The sequence below is a fragment of the Camelus bactrianus genome, chromosome 3 (assembly GCF_048773025.1).
Source record: "Camelus bactrianus isolate YW-2024 breed Bactrian camel chromosome 3, ASM4877302v1, whole genome shotgun sequence".
Classification (NCBI taxonomy): Eukaryota; Metazoa; Chordata; class Mammalia; order Artiodactyla; family Camelidae; genus Camelus; species Camelus bactrianus.
The window spans coordinates 21,782,068-21,801,180 of NC_133541.1; the positions used below are offsets into that span (position 1 = coordinate 21,782,068).

The 19,113-nt window shown below is 35.2% G+C and overlaps 1 pseudogene; it reads left to right on the forward strand.

Moving 5' to 3' along the window:
• Positions 1-4,841: 4,841 nt before the first annotated feature.
• Positions 4,842-5,996, forward strand: LOC105069462 (annexin A11 pseudogene; annotated as a pseudogene).
• The last annotated feature ends 13,117 nt before the right edge of the window (positions 5,997-19,113 follow it).

Below are 19,113 nucleotides of genomic sequence, written 5' to 3' on the forward strand. Positions count from 1 at the left end.
TATGAAACAAACCAAAAAATTGTGTGACTGGCTTTACTGTGATATTTGCTTATTGCTGTAGTTTGGAGCTGAACCCTCAGTGTCTCTGAGGTATGCCTGTATGCCTACCTCTTGAGGGATAAATGTTGGAAAACAGAAGCTTAGTGGAAAAAAAAGTTGTTACTATTGGCTGCATCTGGCAAAATATTATATTTATAAAAACAAGTTGAACTCAGGGAAAAAGGGGAGCCAATTTACAAGCAGAAATGAAAGGGAATAAATAAAGACACATTAAACTTTTAGAGACTTGCCAAATTTAGTGTTGCTGACTGCTTTTAGTCCACAAAAGGTAAGAGATGAGATTTATAAATGAGTTTTGAATGAAAAAGATTTCGGTCTAGTAAATGCCTGAATTGCAAGGATTAGTCTAAGGATTGGTACCAAGTAAAATTGCTTGATGAATAAAAATATTTATGGCAAAATTTATGTCAAGGATATTGTACCGTTTCCTATGGCTGCCATAATAAAGTACCACAAACTGATTGGTTAAAGCAAAAATTTATTCTCCCGAAGTTCTAGAGTCTAGGAGTCTGAAATCAACAAGATGTCAACAAGACTGATTTCTTCTGGAAGCTCTGAGGGTTAATACGTTCTATGCCTCTCTCCCAGCTCTGGTGTTTGATGACAATCCTTAACAAACAGGTGCATCACTCCAATCTTTGCCTCCATTTCACATGTCATTATCCTTGTGTGTCTCTGTGTATCTTTTACTGTCATTATAAGGACACTAGTGATTGCATTTATGGACAACTCTGAATCTTAAGCCTTCTTTTTAACTTACATCTTAATTATATCTGCAATGACCGTATTTCCAAATAAAATCACATACTGAGGATTAAAAATTGAATGTATCTTTTGGGGGCAAAATTCAATCCACAACATGTATAGTCTTCTTATTGAAGCCCAACAGGTTCCAAGTAATTGCCATGAAGGTGGAAAAAATGTGTTAGAAAAATGTAAATTAAGCTTGTAAATGATATCTGATAGAGAATTTTAAGTGTGGTTATTGTCTATGGAGCTGACTGGAAGCATATAGATTAGAACCCACCTCAGTTTTGTCTGTTCATTTTCTTTTGTTTTGAGACAAATGTTGCAGTAAAGTGATCAGAATTTTTTAACGTATCAATCATTGGTCCTAGCAATTATAAGTGATGTAATCTTAGGCAATTTACTTACTCTCCTATACTTTAGTGTTTGTATCTTTAAAGTAAAAAATAATCATGACACATAACCCACGTGGATTTTGAGGGCACTAAAAGCATTTAACATGTGAATGAAGATCTTAGTGCGTAACAAATAATGTTTCCACTAAATGTTGATCCTCCTTATCATGGTATATTTATGATAAATTAAATCTGTAACTATGTCTACACCTTTAAAAGTAGAGACAGGATAGGCTGTACTGTAACAAACCTTCCTGACATTTCATACGCTTATCATATAAAGTTGATTTCTCACAAAAAGTCTGTTTTCCTAGCACCTGGGGGCCATGTTTGGGGTTGGCGTTGGGAGTATGTCATCCTTGGAAGCTGCAGTCTTTTCTCAGTCCCTCTTGGAATCTTGAGTGTTTACACTTCATAGTTTTCATAATAAAATGTGTATCTGCTGAAAAGAGGAACTGCTATGTAACAAACTATAGTGGTTATTTGTAGGTTAAAACAATAATGATTTTACTCAGGATTCTCTGAATTGGCTATTTAATCTGTGGTCAGTTGGATCCATTCTTCCGGTTTGGGGTGGTCTCCCTGAGAGTCCTCATGCACCTACAGTCTTTGGGTGGGTTGGCTGGTGGACACCAGGATTAGGTTGGTCTCAGCTGCAATTTCTTTCTCTGCTCCATGCCTCTATTAGGCTGACCTGAGCAGATTTTTATGGCAAAACAGAGTTCCACCACATTTCTATTAGCCACAGCAGCATTCAGTGAATGGGGAAGCAGACCCCATCTGTTAGAAAAAAAACTTGAAAAACACACTGTGAATGATTTCCAAAGACTCTAACTGGGATCAAAATTAGACATAGTTGACACAGAAAATAAATGAGGAAAATTCTGATTCTCAATATAGCTAATAATACTTCTTGAATGAAAATCCTTTTAGAAGAAAGAATAATAATTCTTTCCAGTTCTTTATATATGGCTCTAATTTTTATTCTACCTTCTTGTTCTTAAACACTGTTTCGCATCACTGCTTTAATAAGCTATAACAAAATTAGTGGCTTAAATAACACAAAATTATACTTTTACAGTTCTGGAGTTTAAAACTTTTAAAATCAAGGTATTGGCAGGGTATGTTCCTTCTGGATGCTCTAGGGAAGAATCCATTCCCTTGCCTTGTAGGTCTTATAGGGGCCATCTACATTCCTGGACTCGTGGCCCCACATCACCCAGACTTCTGCTTCTTCCCTTTCTCTGACTCTTACTCTCTTGACTTGCTCTTGTAAGCAAACTTGGAATTATACTGCCCCAGCATAATCTCCCTCATGGCAAAGTCTTAATTTAATCAATCTGTTATATCTCTTTGGCGATGTAAGGGAATATATTCATAGGTTTCAGAGTATAGGAATGTAGACATCTTTGGTAGGGGTGAGGAGGACAATATTCTACTAACTAAAAATACCACCACATGGAAGTGGGTCTTCAGATGAACAGGCTGTGGTAGAGTTGGCTCTAAATGTCTGAGCATATTCTGTTTATGGTACCGCATACTTCTGGTGCCTTTGTGCTATGCCATTTCTACATATGTGCAGAAACTGGAAGAAGTCCTATGTGGGTTTTTTTTTTAAATAGTAAAATCCATCACTTGCCTTTTCCTAGGACTTTCCCAGTTATTTTTATGAAAATGCCAATTGTTAATTTTTTTACAGCTTTTTTGAGACATATTAATATGGTGCTTTGTGCAAGTTTTAGGTGTACAATGTGTTGATTTGATACATTTATGTATTGCAAAATAATCACCACCATAGTGTTAGCTAACACCTGCGTCATCTTACTTAATTACCATTTTATCCCTGTAGTGAGAACATTTAAGATATTTCTTAGCAAATTTCTTGTGTATGATACAGTATTATTAACTATAGTCACTATGCTATGCATTATATTCCTAGAGATAATATCAATTTCAATCATGTTAATATTCAAAATAAAAATGATGTGTTATACAAAGTTTAAAGGCATAATTTTCATACAAGAGTAAGAATATTGAATATATTCTGAAGAATTTCCTTAACTACATTTTAAAAGCAAATCACATTAGCAAGAAAAATAAAATATGTTGCTTAATTGTGATGTCCTCAAAAAATGCTATTATCCTTCTGAGAGAATTCTTAGGAAGGTGTGCTTTAATTTGCTTTCACTATTCCAATCTTGATCACAGAAAATAAGATTATGTGATCCATAACTTCTGAAGTTCAGATGAAATTTTTTTATAACTTTTGATAACTTCCCTTCATATAAATACTCTAAAGCATTTAGAAATAAAGGAGAAAATTTTAATAAGTCTCTGTCATAAACATTACATTTTTCTATTACCTGATTATAAAATACTGTTGAATTTTTTAAGCTTTTGTTCTTCAAGTTTGACAGACTAAAAGCTATCAATACTACCATGTAATTAATCTAAAACAAATTGAGATAAATTGTCCGTGATGTATTAATAAAAGTTCTGTCAAAACATGAATTGTGCATATTATAGGTTTATTCATCTCCAGGTAAAAAAATAACAGCTTTTTCTTTCTTGTTTTCTTAACTCTAAACCATGATTTATATCAGGTAATGTCTGAAGCTACAAAGAAAAACAAAATAAATTGGTGTACTTTATAAATATAAGGACTGTTGTTTTTTTTTTTTAATGTTAACTTCATGCATGTGCAGTAAAGGCTACAGTGTAACATTTCAACCTGTGAATGGATTAATTTTATTCAAAGCTATCCTTTATCTTGAAATGAGGCCATTAACTCTACCCTACTGGTATAAGAGCAGTTACTTATTAATGTATGTAACAAATAGGACCTTATTCATTGCCCATTATTTCTTTCATTATAACGTTTCATAAAAATAGATATATGGAAATCCTAGCATAATGCTATTATTAACTATAATACACTACCAACACAATCTATTCTCAGTGCTCCACCCCTCATTTTATTTCACATCTTACTTTCCAGAAAACTCAAATGTAAACTTTGCTAAGAGTGAGTTTCTTGAATCTTCACAATCTAATATATATACATCAGTCAAAGAATTTTTTTAATGGGATTAAGCACCCAGGTACACACTCTTCCCTTAGGAAGATTTTTACTCACTATACATTTGGAAAGCAAAGGATCTGGTAAAATTTAGGTGATCATTTGCAAGTAAAAATTCTGCACCTCAGTGAGGTCAAGGAGGAGGATATAAAATGCCCTGCCCTCATTTAAGTCTCTCAAGTGGCCCCTAGACCCAAGGTGCCCTGCCCAGGACACACACAGAGGTAGCTGCTCCCGGCCATGTCATCTTTTGTCCTTCATGGCCCACTGCTCCTGTGGCCGGTGGCCAGATGTAGCCGTGGACTGACTACACAAGCTATCCCCAGCTGGCGAGTGGCTAACAGTCCACTGCACCAGGTGGCCCTGGACCAGGTGGTGTCATCTGGCTGGAAAACAAGGCCAACTATGCAGGGCAGTTCAACCAGGACTGCCTCTTAGGAATGGTAGCTAACAGATCTGGGATGTTCAGAGAAGCCAACATGCTAAACCTGTAGCTTTGGGCCTTCTGGTCTCCCCCGCGGTTTTGGGAAGTCTCCTTCTGCCCAACGGCCAGTTTCTCCATGTGGAATGTACACGTTTACCGAGGGAAGCCCATTTTCAGGGACCCCAGCGTCAGGCCAGCCCATGCTGCTTTCTGGTCAGAAGCCCCCAGGAGCCAACCCTGGGCAGCTGTCAATGCCACCTCCAGAGCAGCAGCAGCAGCCGGGGCCAGGCTACCCAGGACATCCACAGTCTGGACCTGTCAACCCCCAGCCCAATTTGGAAATCAAGTCACCATCATGTGTGCTCTTGGCTTTGACCCCTGCAGATGCCAAGGCCCCACAAAAGGCTATGAAACGTTAAGGACTTGGGGGCAGGCCGTCAACAGCTGCCTGGGGAGTGGCTCCAGCAAGCAGTGGCAGCAGATTCTCCTGTCCTGACAGCATACGGGGAGGATTTGAACAAAGATCTGAAATCTGAACTGCCAGGAACCTTTGAGAAGATAACTTAGTCTCTGATGAAGATCCTGGCCTCCATAATGTGTATGAGATAAAGGAAGCCCCCAAGAGGGCTGGCATGGATGAAGCCTGACTCAGGAAGTCCTCACCTCCTTCAGCAATGAGCACATCCGGGAACTGAGCAAAGCCTACAAAACAATATTCAAATAGACCCTGCAGAGGACCATTCAATGTGACATGTCAGGACACTTTCAGCAGCTCCTCATCTCTCTCTCTCTCTCTCTCTCAGGGAAACTGGGATGGTAGCACAAATGTGGTCATGTGACTAGTCCAAAGAGATGTCCAGAAACTGTATGCAACTGGTTGGAACTGCCTGGGAATAGATGAGTCCAAGTTCAAAGTAGCTCTGTGCTGGAGGAGCCAGACCCAAAGTGGCCGTTTTCAATGAGTATCAGCGAATGTCAGACAGGTTAGCGAGACACTAACGGCATCTGCCAGGAGATATCTCAAGACCTGGCGCAGGGAATGCTGGCATGGTGGGATGTGTGAGGGACACCGGCCTTCTTTGCTAAAAGGCTCTACAAGGCCACAGGGAAGCAGAAACAAAGGCCCAAGATCCTGATTCTCATCCTGGAGTCTCGCAGGAAGATGGACGTTCTGGATCACAGATTGGAGTGTGAGTGGCTGTGTAGTAAGTCGCTGTACCACGACATCTTGGGAGATACTCTGAAGGATCACCAGATGATTCTGGTGAAGATCTGTGATGGCAAAAACTGAGAGGTGACCCTGGTGGCTCCCTGCTGTCCACCTGCCAGCAATCGCAATGCCAGGAAAAGGCCTAAAGAATGCCTGTCTTTTCCTGGCAAATCCACAAAATAGTTCCCAACATGTCCCAGTGTGAACCATCCAGAGAGCCTCGGCTCTGTCCTCTGCCTGCCTCTCCTGATATTTGCATCGTGCTTGTGCTGATGGACGCGGGTCAGTCACCAGGTCCCTCAGGAGGTCTTTTCTTCCCCATACCACAGCCTTTTGCTGCTAAAGTTGATGTTTTATTTTGCTTGTGTGCTCTTGGCTTTATTTCAGTCATGTGATTTTATATTTTTATTTGAAGGCATTTGTTTATAGTCATTATCAGACAGATGTACACAAGCCTCTTTGCTGCATACACATTTTAGATGAGAGAGGGTGGATCAGGGACAACCATATCCTCATGGAGGAGTGAAAGGGAAAAGCTTCAAGGGTGACTTTTGAATCTGGTAAGAATGTCATGAAATTTGTTATTGCCAAACTCACTCCTTTGTAGAAAAAGGGGAAAAAGTGATCAGAAAATAATCTGTTCCTTCTCCTATGAAGGAAGGCAGGGCTTCTTTAATTTGGAGTGTGACTCAGACATGAATGATCACAGCCAAAAGCTGCTTCTAAATTAAAGTCAGCCAGGTCTGTAACATTCTGGAAAAAAAAAAAAAAAACCAAACCTAAAATACAAAATATATATGAAAATTTTAAAAAAGACATAGAAATCAATACTCATTTTTATTAAAACATAAAGTAAATGGATATATATCAAACACCTTATACTGATGGTCATCACCATAGTAAAAAGAGAAGGATAGAGATAAAAAGAAACAAAGACATAAATGAATAAAACAACAAAGCTGTTGGGTGAAGGGTTCAAAAGGTATAAACTTCTAGTTATAAAAGAAATATCATGCGATGTAATGTACAGCATGGTGCCTGTAGTTAATAAAACTATATTGTACATTTGGATGTTGTTAAGGAAGTAGATCTCAAAAGTTCTCATCACAAGAAAAAAATTGTAACTGTGTGGTGATAGGTGTTAACTAGACTTAGAGTGTGATTATTTCTCAATACATACAAATATTAAATCATTATGTTTTATACCTTAAACTAATATAATATTCTATATCAATTATATCTCAATTGAAAAAAATTACAAAGGTGTCTTTCATAGAGCAATGCCAATATTTCCCCTTGCAAGATACCCATGGAACTGCCTTAGTCAACTATTGCGTCAACAGTGGTATGTGACAAATAACACCCAGAATCTCAGTGATTTACAACAGTAAATATTCACTTGACTCATGTCTCTGTTGGTGCAATGGAGCAGCTCAATTTCAGGCTGTTGTTCAGCTTTCTGTGCTTTGGGGTCTTCCCATTCTCCTTGGACCAGCAGTAACCCAAGGTGTGCTCTTCTCATAGTACATGGTAGGGGCATGAGAGGTGGGGCAAAGCCTAGCAATTGTATTTAAGGACTTTGCTCCAATTGGTCCACTGAAAGTTGACTGGTTCAGTCATCTCTAATGGCCAAACCTAATGTCAGTTTGTCAGGGATGCAGGTTTTGCAATCTCTGCCAGGAGGCAGAGCTATCTATATATGTTACATAGTATGGCTATATGTCCCTGTTTCCTGAAGAGTGGAGAATTAAGAACAATATTTAACCCATCACAAATGCACTGAAATACACACACTTCTATATAAAGTTGGGTTTTTTTTAAAGAAGTGGAAAATGCTGCATAAAACTTGTCAAAAATGAACCACAGTGTACTTTAAAATTAGACTACTTCTATATAAAGTCCTTTCTTCGTGTCATTCTTAATTCCTTTGGATAAAGGCAATTTTGAAATGCTCTTTTCTTTGATCTTTGTCCTCTAGCTGAGTAGTATACTTTCTCCCTCTTTTATTTTTCCAAGTTGCACATAACACCAGAAGGGTTTCCCAGTTTATAGACCTCTTTTCTGTGTTATGATCTGAGACGTTCTACCCTTCGGTGCTTCTGTATGCCTCTTAGAAGGAACAATAAGAAAATCTATAAAGAAAGGACATGGGGCACACATAATGTGTCAACTACTTAGAGTGTGTTTATTTTTAAGACAATGTGTATATGCCACATAGAGTGACAATTTTAATTAATTTAAAACCATGTATTTGATAATGTTTCCATTATTATACACTTATTTTAGAGATCAGAGATTACTCAATATCTAACTAGTGACCTTGAAATCCTATCAAGCATTGGAGAAATTACTTAAAAATTTCTGCCTTGACCTAAGTTCATGTGAAATATTTTATTTCTAGCTTCTCTGACTTCCTTTTCTTAGCCTCTCTATACATTCACAGAAATAGTGCTTTCCTAACTTTGCCATAATTTACATTATTTCCTTCAAAAATACCTTTAGTTTTTGTCCTTGGAATTATGATCGTGGTTTTTCCTTAAATTTAAGGTGACTTCTTTTTAGTTCATACGTTCCACACAATATTATTTGAATCCTTGAAAGTTATATCTCACACTCCATATCTACACACACACTCACACACACATACACACACCGACACTTACACCCTGATGGATATTTTAAAATACTAAAATACATAATTATACAGGCACTACTGCTTGTCTATCCCCTTTCTGTAACCCCAACCATGCTTGATGACTGCAACACATTCCACCTGCAATTCATGTCATCCCTTTAGAGTGAACCTTAGGGAACTTAAAAAATTGTATGTAAAAACAATAACCAAAGCAATCAGAAAGAATTTAAGAATGCTTATAAAATAATTGTATATATATAAACTCTATTTGAAAACTATTAGTAAATACATATGATGATTGATTTTCTGTATCAGCTAAGACATTAATATTAAATTGGGGAACATTGAAAAGGAAAATGAGCCTCCATAATGTGGATAAACCCCATCCAACCAGTTGAAGGCCTGAATATAACAAAAAGACCAGCCTTCCCTAGCAAGAGGGCATTTTCCTGCAGACTGCCTTTGGACTTCGTCTACACCGTCTCTTTCCTGGATCTGTGCCAGCCATCCTTCCAACTAGAGCTACACCATTGGATTCCCTGGGTCTCCAGACTGCTGGTCTTTGACAAGAACTGCACCATCAGCTCTCCTGGGTCTGAAGACTGCTGGGTCATACTGTAGATTAGGGCTTGCCAGCCTCCATAATCGCATGAGCCAATACCTTATAATAAATCTCTTTCTCTATACACCCACATCCTGTTGGTTCTGTTTAACTGGAGAATCCTGACCAACACAGCATATTTATTATGTTTTAGTTTCATTGCAGATATCTGAACTCTTGCATGGAGTAGGTGTGCCTCTATAGAATCTCCAATTTTTCCCTGTGTAATTACACATTCCTACCCCAGAACATCAGACACATTCCATGCTAACTATAAAAATGAAAATTCCTTTAAACTATTTCTCCAGTAAAAATACCTCCCACCCAATTTAAGATACAAAATACATAAAGAGAATTTTTTTGAGAGAAAGTCTCATATTTTTCTAGAAATTAAACAAATTTAATGGGGATGTTTTTGACTTTTAGCCTTTTAATATTATACAGGATTTGCATTTTCTTAAACAATTTGATGTAACTAGAAACACTGAATTACATGGAATGAGACAAATTTCCAAACCACTCAACTCACTGAATCCTCAACAAAGTGGTAGCATTACCATTTTTCACACATTTTCTTTAACACAGATAAATTATTAAATTTATAAATTATAGCACCACCCTCAACACAAACTCTCAGGCTTTACACCAAATAGTCATAGATACTCTTAATAGACATCATGACAATGGTTTACATTATGATACCTGATGCTATGGTCTGCACTCAATGGAGAAAGTAGCTGGCTGGTGTTCACTGCTACCTCCCTCACACTAAGTGACAGCACTTAGATCACAGTCAATGTTTTCTCCATTTTAGAATAAAGAAGAGTTCAGTCTGAGGGAATTTCAGATCAAAAAAATTCATTCCATACTAAATGGGACAATTTTTTTTTAACATTTTCAAGATGCTGATCTAAATTATTCATTGTTATACTATATTATCACCTTCACACAGGAAAATGAGAACTAAAACAAACATTCATCCAATGTAACAGGTCATCTGTGGAAAGATAAATAGTCATCCGTCCTAAGGAAACCAAGTTTTCCAGCTTGAACTGGTTGTGAAAATTATTTGTTCCACTTCATCATGTAGTTTGCTTGGAACATACTAGATCCACGTTAATTTCTAATGGAGTCATGAATCAGTGAATTATGTTAGTTAATAAGTGCTGACATAATATAAGAGTAATTTCTGTGGTGTTCAAAATATTAAACATTGCACACCTTATAAGGGAAGCATCCACAAACACAAATAGATTGTGTTTTCCTTTGAGACATCATTGAAGATTCCAGTAAAAGAGTTTTCTTCATATATACACCACAAAAATTAAGAGGAGGCTAATGGCCTAAAGACTAACATAGTCCAGGTGTGATGGAGATGTATAATTTTGTCTCTCTTAACTTTTCTAGTGCTCGAGTTCCATTGCTCATTACTGTTTCTCATGTATAAACGAAGAAAAATCACTTGCTCTCATTTATAACAGCTAAGTGATTAGACATTGATGATGATGAGTTAGGCAAAAATTTCTGCAAATATGTTTTTCACTTAATGTCAAATAATTTATTAGTGAGGATGAATTAAGCAGATTGTAGATTATCACACTCTTCTTAGCACTGAAGTTTTCAGGGTTATTGCCATTTTTCTTTAGAAGTTCAGGGAAAAATGAAAAACTGAACAAGTAAAAATGTTAATAAATTATGACTATCTGCAAAATTGACAGAATTCTTTATAACTTGTGAGTGTTCCTCAGATATTTTACATCAGACTTTTTAATATAATATTAAGTATGAATGTCTTATTTAATATTTAAAATATCCATAGACTACTTCAAAAAAAGTGTACATCTCACTCAGTGATGCCTAAAAGCTTATTGATTTTTTTATACTATTTATACTTGGAGTCTAAAGCATCAGAATCTGTGATTTTTTCACTTGTTTTAATATAAAGTACTTACTGTGTATAAAAATTATACATACAAATTTTACTCAGTATAACCTTTCTCTATCCAGTGGAAAAATAAATTATTTAAATAATATGTAACAAGATTTTGAAGTTTTAAATGGCTTCCGATTTGACATCCCCAAGGTAAGGAAAGTAAATTTAAACTTTAAAAAAATAACCTCAGAAAAATATGGTAAATCCTAAACTAAAAGATACTACCAACATAAAACTTTTTTATTTAAAAATCAACAGAAAATGTCTGTAAAAAAACAGAAACAGACTTTCAGATATATAGAACAAACTAGAGGTTAACAGTGAGGAAAGGGAAGTGGGGAAGGTTGGATAGGAATATCAGATTAAGAGACACAGACTACTATGTATAAAATAAATAAGCAATAAGGATGTAGCCATTATTTTGTAATAATTCTAAATGGAGTGTAATCTATAAAATATTGAATCACTATATTGTATGCTTGAAACTAATATAATATTGGATGTCAATTATACTTAAAAAAATTCTACAAATTAAATAAAACATAAAAACCATCGTGTTTTAACCAGGCCTAAATCACTGTGTGAATTGCTGTGGGTGTAGAAATGCATGGATTTCTGCAACTTGAGAAGGTGATGAGAGTAAGATCACAACTGCAGTGTAGTGAAGCAAGTGCTCCCAAAACACTGTGGAACACATTAGGAGAGTGCTGGGTCAAGTCTTCAAGAGAAGAAGTCTTGATTAGAATGGCTAGTAAATCTTAATCTGACAATTGATCAGCTGTAAGAAATGAAAGATATTGGAAGTTGAATAAATTTCCTGAGACTGAAATCAGTTTACTATCATTGAGTTATATACATGGAGATAACAGGTGTTGGGGAATGATAAAATATGAAGTGGGAAGGAAAAACAGTTGAAGTATGGTATCTTGTGAACTACATTAATTCACTATATGCTATAAATATGTGAAAGGTCACTTTACTTTCACTAAAAAGTGAATGACTTGAAAAAATATATTTACTGGCCCTGTCTGTTAGCCCAAGAGAACACACACTGAGAAGGATCCAAGGGCTCACTTCTGAGATGGTAATACAGGATGTAACATTATCCATAACAATACACTTACAAGGTGGTCCACGAACCACATGAATCAATAATCACATGGATTCTTAAATAAACATACAGATTGGGGGACAACTCTATCAAACCTACTGAATGTTTTTTTTTTTTTACGGGGGCAGTAAATTAGGTTACTTATTTATTTATTTTTAGAGGAGGAACTGGGGATTGAACCCAGGACCTTGTACATGCTAAGCGTGTGCTCTACCATCTGAGCTATGCCCTCCCCACCTCAAACCTACTGAATGAATATGTCAAGGAGGGAGACAAAAAAAAAATCAATACTTTTAACAAGCAGTGTAAGTAATTATTAAATACATAAATATTTAAGATTAATTTTATAACTTCTGATAATATCTCTTGGAAACCTAACTGTGTGTATTAGTTTTGTTAATCCCAGTGATAGGAGTTATGGGTCTTGGTTATATTGTACAAGAACCACTGCTCCAGCAAAGAACACGGTAGGTAATAACATACACTGGGGTTTCAGTTTACTATCAATTAATAATATCTTGTAATAATCTATAATGAAGAGAAATATGAAAAGGAATATATATGTATATCTATGACTGAAACATTATACTATACACCAGAAATTGACACAACATTGTAAACTGACTATACTTCAGTAAGAAAGAAAAAATAATGTATTACATTATACTTGTCCTTGAGTATTAACAAATACATTATGGACTAAATAATTTATATTATTTAACATTTCAAAACATTTATATATAGATTAGGACTGTGGTCACTTTGATGACAAAGTGTTCTTTATCATCAGAGCAATTTGCCTTTGTATTATTCTTCCTTTTCTTCTTCTGCAGAGAAGAGATAGAGTACCATATCTTATAAAGTTGTTGTGAGAATCAAAGTACAAATGTGGGCTGAGTTCCTGGCAAATCATATTCACCCCATGAGTGCATACATCTATATATGATAAACACGCATACATTAGATGTAAGGGTGAGAAAATGGACTGTCCCTGACCATTAGATTTCACAGTTCACTTTAGTTTTAAATAGTTGTCGACAGGTATAAACAGCATGTACCATTAATTGCCTCAAAGATTTTAAATGCAAATTAGCAACAAAAATACTAAGCAGATAAGGTTACCTAGTTTATTCCTAATAATGTGTATTTATAGATATAATAATGCATATGTTAGAATTATTGGTTATAATATGAAATAGTGCAATATCATTGCATGTCAGTAGTGATATACCCCCTAAATTATACATTTATTTTCTTTGTAATATATGTTTACCTATGTTTATTCATTATTTATACTAATTGTCTGGTGTTCTGCAAATTTAATAAAATGTATTTATACAATGAAAATATTATGTAAGTCACAAAGATGATTACTAGATAGAAAATATACAAATTTAAGGCTTTGAAAATCACAATCCTAGCCAAATATACTTATTATATCTCAAGATCACTTGTTGGAATTATATGATATATATATAATTTATAAATACATAAATATACACATTTATATATATGTATGCATACACCAACACAGTCCACAGTAATTGACATTGTTATATCAGTTAAAAGACTGCTTAATTCTTTTCCTTGTGATGAGAACTTTTAAGTTCTACTCTCTTAGCCACTTTCAAATACACTGTACAGAATAGTTAATGGTGTCACCATGCTGTACATTACAATATCCAGAACTTTTTATCTTTCAAGTAGTTTTTTAAAATTTCTCTTTTTCTAATTTATTGTTGTTTTATCTAGAGTTCTTTGATCAGTTTGTTCATCATAGTCTTTCTCTTGTGTGTTGTTTGTTTTTATTGTATGTCTGGCATTCCCTGTTGTTTACTTTGATACACGAATTAATTGTGAAGTTGATCCATCGAGGACAATGGTATATATTTGCTCTGCTGTCCTGTTGTTTTCCCCTTTGATTAAAAGCATGAAGCTGTGCCTTGCCTGTGTGGATTATTCCCTTTCAGACAAGGGATCTTAGAGCCCCCACTGTCCATCGGCCGTTTTCTCTACTTAGGTGAAAATCCCTTCTGGGGTGCCAGCCTGCAGACTATAGATTCTTGCACTCCTTGGCAGTGATTTATTTTGAGCAGATCTTCTCTTTTAACCACTGCTCACTGCTGTCTTTATGATTGCTCTCCATCCAATTTCTGACATTTTTATACCTACTTGGCATAGAGACCAAGGTGTTTATGAGTCTCTCTTGAGAGGAAAAGCTACATCATTGTCTTGTCAGTGCAGTGGACTAGAACTTGTTGCTTCTAGTTGATCTGTCAGTAAAATTCAGTTTGCGTAAAGTTATCCATAAATTCTTCACAATCTGTGGTTTACTTCCATACCACTGCTATCATTATGACTTTATTGTAATCTGTGCTACTTTACTGTCATTTTAATGTGATTTTTTTGAGAGAGAGAAAAGATAATAACAATAGCAACACATACACACATTTCCCTTAGGTAGCAAACATTTACACACACATATATACACACACACACATGCACACACACACATGCAGATGAAGGAGAGCTAACATTAAAGTATTAGTCATGGTTTTTCAGAGAAACAGAGCCAATAGAATAGATGGATAGATAAATATAGATAAGACAGACATAGAGATTTATTACAAGAAATTGGCTCACACAGTTATGAAGGTTGACAATTCCTGAGATCTGCTGTCTGCAAGCTGGAGACCCAGGAGGGTCTGTACGTAGTTCTAGTCTGAGCCCAGAGGCCTGAGATACAGAGAGCTGATGGTGTAAATTCCAGTCTGAAAGCTAGCAGACTTGAGACCCAAAAAGAGCCAGTGTTTCAGTCCACATCTTAAGGCCAGAAAAGACAGATGTATCAGCTCACAGCAGTCAAGCAGAAGCAGTTCCCTCTCACTGAGGATTTTTGTTCTGTTCAGGTCTTCAACTGATTAGATGTGGCCCACTGACCTTGGGGAAGGCAATCTGCTTTATTCAGTCTATTCATTCAAATGTTAATCCCAACCAGAAATACCCTCACAGACACACCCAAAATAATGTTTGGCCAAATATCTGGCTATCCTGTGGCCCAGTCCAGTTGACACATAGAATAAAATTAACAGTTGTAAGTCGCAAATATTTATATTTAACTTATGTTTGCTATTGTTACTATATATACCATATTATATTACATATATAGTTAATTCTGTTTGTTCATAATAGTTATGTTCCAGAATTTTGCTGCAAACACTGAATTAGTGAACACTAAGCCATCGCTCCTAGGGAAAATAAAGGTTAGTTTTCTGTGACTTCTGGTCAGAATGTTTTAGTCAAACATTCAATACATAACATTGTTTTATCTGTGTTTCTCTTTAAAGATATCTTTTTAATGTATGTTGCTGATTCATAAACATTGAACTCATGGCCCACAACACTATAACACATACCTTAACAAACAGAGAGTGTAATATTTTCTCTGTAAGACACATCACTTTGTGCTCATAAACGCTAGACTGCATGTCAACATTATAGTTGGGGTCATGTTAAACAAAATCACCATAGAAAGCATACAGATGCAAAAAACAAACTATGTCACTAATTAGATTGCAAAAAGGATGCTTATTTACAATATGAGAGCTTATAAGAGCTTCTTATAAGAAGGCAGAACATCGCCTTATTGGAACTCAGCTGGAAAATTAGCATGTCAGGTGACTCACCCACTCTACACAGATCCACCGATGACCATGAAAGAACTGCGTGTATTGATTCTGGGTTTTGAGTAGGCTCATTTTCAAATAGAGAGCAATGAGGGTAGACTGTGTCTGAGAGTATCTGAGAGGTACTATTATAAACGTCTAGATCTTTTGACTTATAAGAACCCTGGAGTGGAAACTGGATACTTGATCTCCCAAGTCTACTCTACCTGTCAAGATCAACAGCAAAAAGATTCCTTTACTTTTAAACTGTTGGCTCCCATATATTTCATCCAGATCTCCAGATGAGAATATGTTACCCTAATTTAAATAGCATACAAATGCAAGAATTGAATTTTGTCAATAATTTTTTAAAAGTTACAAAAACTTCTTTGAAAATAAAGACCTTGGAAACATGCTTTAATAGTTTGTAATCAACTCTTGCAAACTACCTTATTATCATTTCATAATGAAACTTAGAACATTTCAATTCATTGAAAAAGTAAACTGTAAAAATGTGATCAGATAGAATTTTTGCAAATCTCATTGAAAATATGTGAATAACGAAACACTCCTTAAATATGTTTGTTGAATTTTCTGCCTTTGCTGTATCTTGTGATCTAACACGATTTGTTTGCTTGGTGCTCTTCACTAAGTGGTTCAGATGGCATAGCTAAGGAGGAAAACAGCTTATACTTCCAGACAGCATCCTCTCTGGCTCAGAGCAGGTGCTTTCATTGCTTTTATTCTTCTCCTACGGGTGAGTTCTTTCAGCTCCTGAGGACGTGGTAGTGTGCACTACTTTCATCAAAACCAGCTTCCGTCCAAGGATTGTCGCTCTTAAAATAGCAGTGAACATAAACTGTCTGCATTTAGGTACTTGACATTTTGGTAAAATACGACAGCTATACCAAAAACTCCAACTGTTTGACTTGAATTTGTCTGATCTTTTTTTTTTCCTTTCTATTTTTACGGGGCACAGTTTCAAAAAAAAGTACAGTTACTGTTTAATGAAAACAGCAGGCAATGCATTTCACAAACAGAGAACTGCTCTCCTATTCCCATTTGAGAGACCTGAATTTTAAAATCTCAATTCCTCCTTGGAAATCATCCTACTTTTTATTCAAATTACGAACATTCAGGTTACCAACTGTTTGGAGAACTGAAAAGAGATTTCAATTTGAAATTGGCATAAGAATCCTTTTTGTTCCAACTGGGAAAAGAAATTCAGCTTGACGTTTTTGAATTCTGTATATAATATAACATCTTTCCAAACAAAATAAAATGTATTTCATAATGCTATTTCTTCCTTCCTTCAACCCTCCTTTCCTTTCTTTTTTACCTTTCTTCTCTTCTTCCTTCCCACCCTTTCTCTCTGCCTTAATCCCTTTCTCTTTTGCTCTCCTCTCCCATCCCCTTTCTTTCCAAATATTCTATCATTTTCCGTGAGTCATGAGTATTTGATTCTATCATCCACTCTCTACATATTCACTTTATATGTGCCTTGAGAATCTCACATGTACCTGGCCTTATTCAAAGTGTTGTGGACAATATGTCAAAGTCTTTATCCTCACACAGCTTACGTTTAAGTAGGAGGAAGTATTTGAAATTAAATCAAGGATTTAAATGGTTTTGTTTAAACTGAGCAAAACTTCATTCTAAATAATTTATATTTTTGTTTATGAAACATTTGAAAAACATGTTTTTCTCATCATTATCTATTTCTTACTCTGAATGAAAAGAGATATTTCTAAATGTAAATACAACATACAGCTAAACATATTTAAAAGTGACTGTTCAGCTGTCCCCTTCACAATTAAAGTGGAGGTATTTTCTAAGAGGTTTAAGCAGGAATAAACCAATTGGGAATCTGAAAAGCACTGGTCTTCTGACAAAACACCAAATCAGTGTGGCTAAGAACCCAAAACTTTATCTACACTCAGTGGTACCTAAATGATTAGCTTTGTGAGCTGTTTATTGTCGGTCCTTCTCTCTCTTTCCCTTTATCGCTTCCTTTGAAAAGATACCCAGGCATGTGGAGCATAAATATATTTTTGCCTTCAATAGAATACCTGAAGCAATTTTTCATGTCATTTCCCTTAAAAGTAAAATAAAATTGTTGACATATAATTGCATATCCTCTGTCTACATATAGAGCTATATTGTGTTCACACCGTTCTATAATTTTCAGCTCCTTTTCACTTACATGCTCACTTATTTATTTGATAAATATAAGGTCAATAGAATGGAAAAAATTTATTCATTTCAACTCATTAAAACAAAGAAATATAGAAAGAATCACTCTAATGGTGGAGCACACACAAAAAAAGAAATATAAATTTAAATGAAAGAAACTAGAAAACCTAGAAGCAGAAATCTAATATAGACAATACAAGACAGAGACACTGTAAGTAATATTTATAAAAGTAAAGTTTCTTATTTAAAATACTCACAAATTTTAACATATGGAGTACAAACTATTAAAATAACCTTATAAGTGATAAATATGCATTGAACTGCTGGTGATATTTGAAATATTTAACAGGGATATAGCATGGATACCAACCAGTCAAAACTGAGAACGTGTTGATGGACACTAACTCAGTTTTAACTCTGCAAGAATACAAAGGTGAAAGCAGAGTTGATCTTAATGTTAAACAAAGTGACATTCAAGATGAGATTTATTACATTAAAAAAAGGATTTTCTTTAAAATAAAATTCTTTAAAAAAAAGGATTTCCTGAAAATAAAATCAGTAAAGATTTTAAAACAATCACAAATATTTATTGAATTAAATATCATTGATAAACATAAAAAGCCAAATCTTAGAAATAACTGGAGAAGCTGAGCAAAAGTAAAAGCGGAAAGAATGCAGGAGAAATTTAAGCATAAAAGTCCCAAAACAATTTGCAAATATAGTAGAAAAAATATATTAAATCATATAATAAATGAAGATAAACTGATCTCACATTAAAAATAACAACTTATTGGAGTTGTATATTTATGGAACATACGTTGCTCACATTTTAAGGTGCAATGGAGGTCTTTTTTCTTTGCCAAAGAACATGGTTCCCTGGCAAAATTCTATATAAAAATGCAAGTGAAGCATGAGCTAAAATCTCCCTTATGTTCCAAAATTATAAAGTAATTTTAATGCATAAAATAATATCTATATAGACTAATAAATAGATATGCGGACAAATAAATAGCTGAGCAGCCATTAAGTTGGGGAGTAAAACAAAGTTAAATTTGAGCCT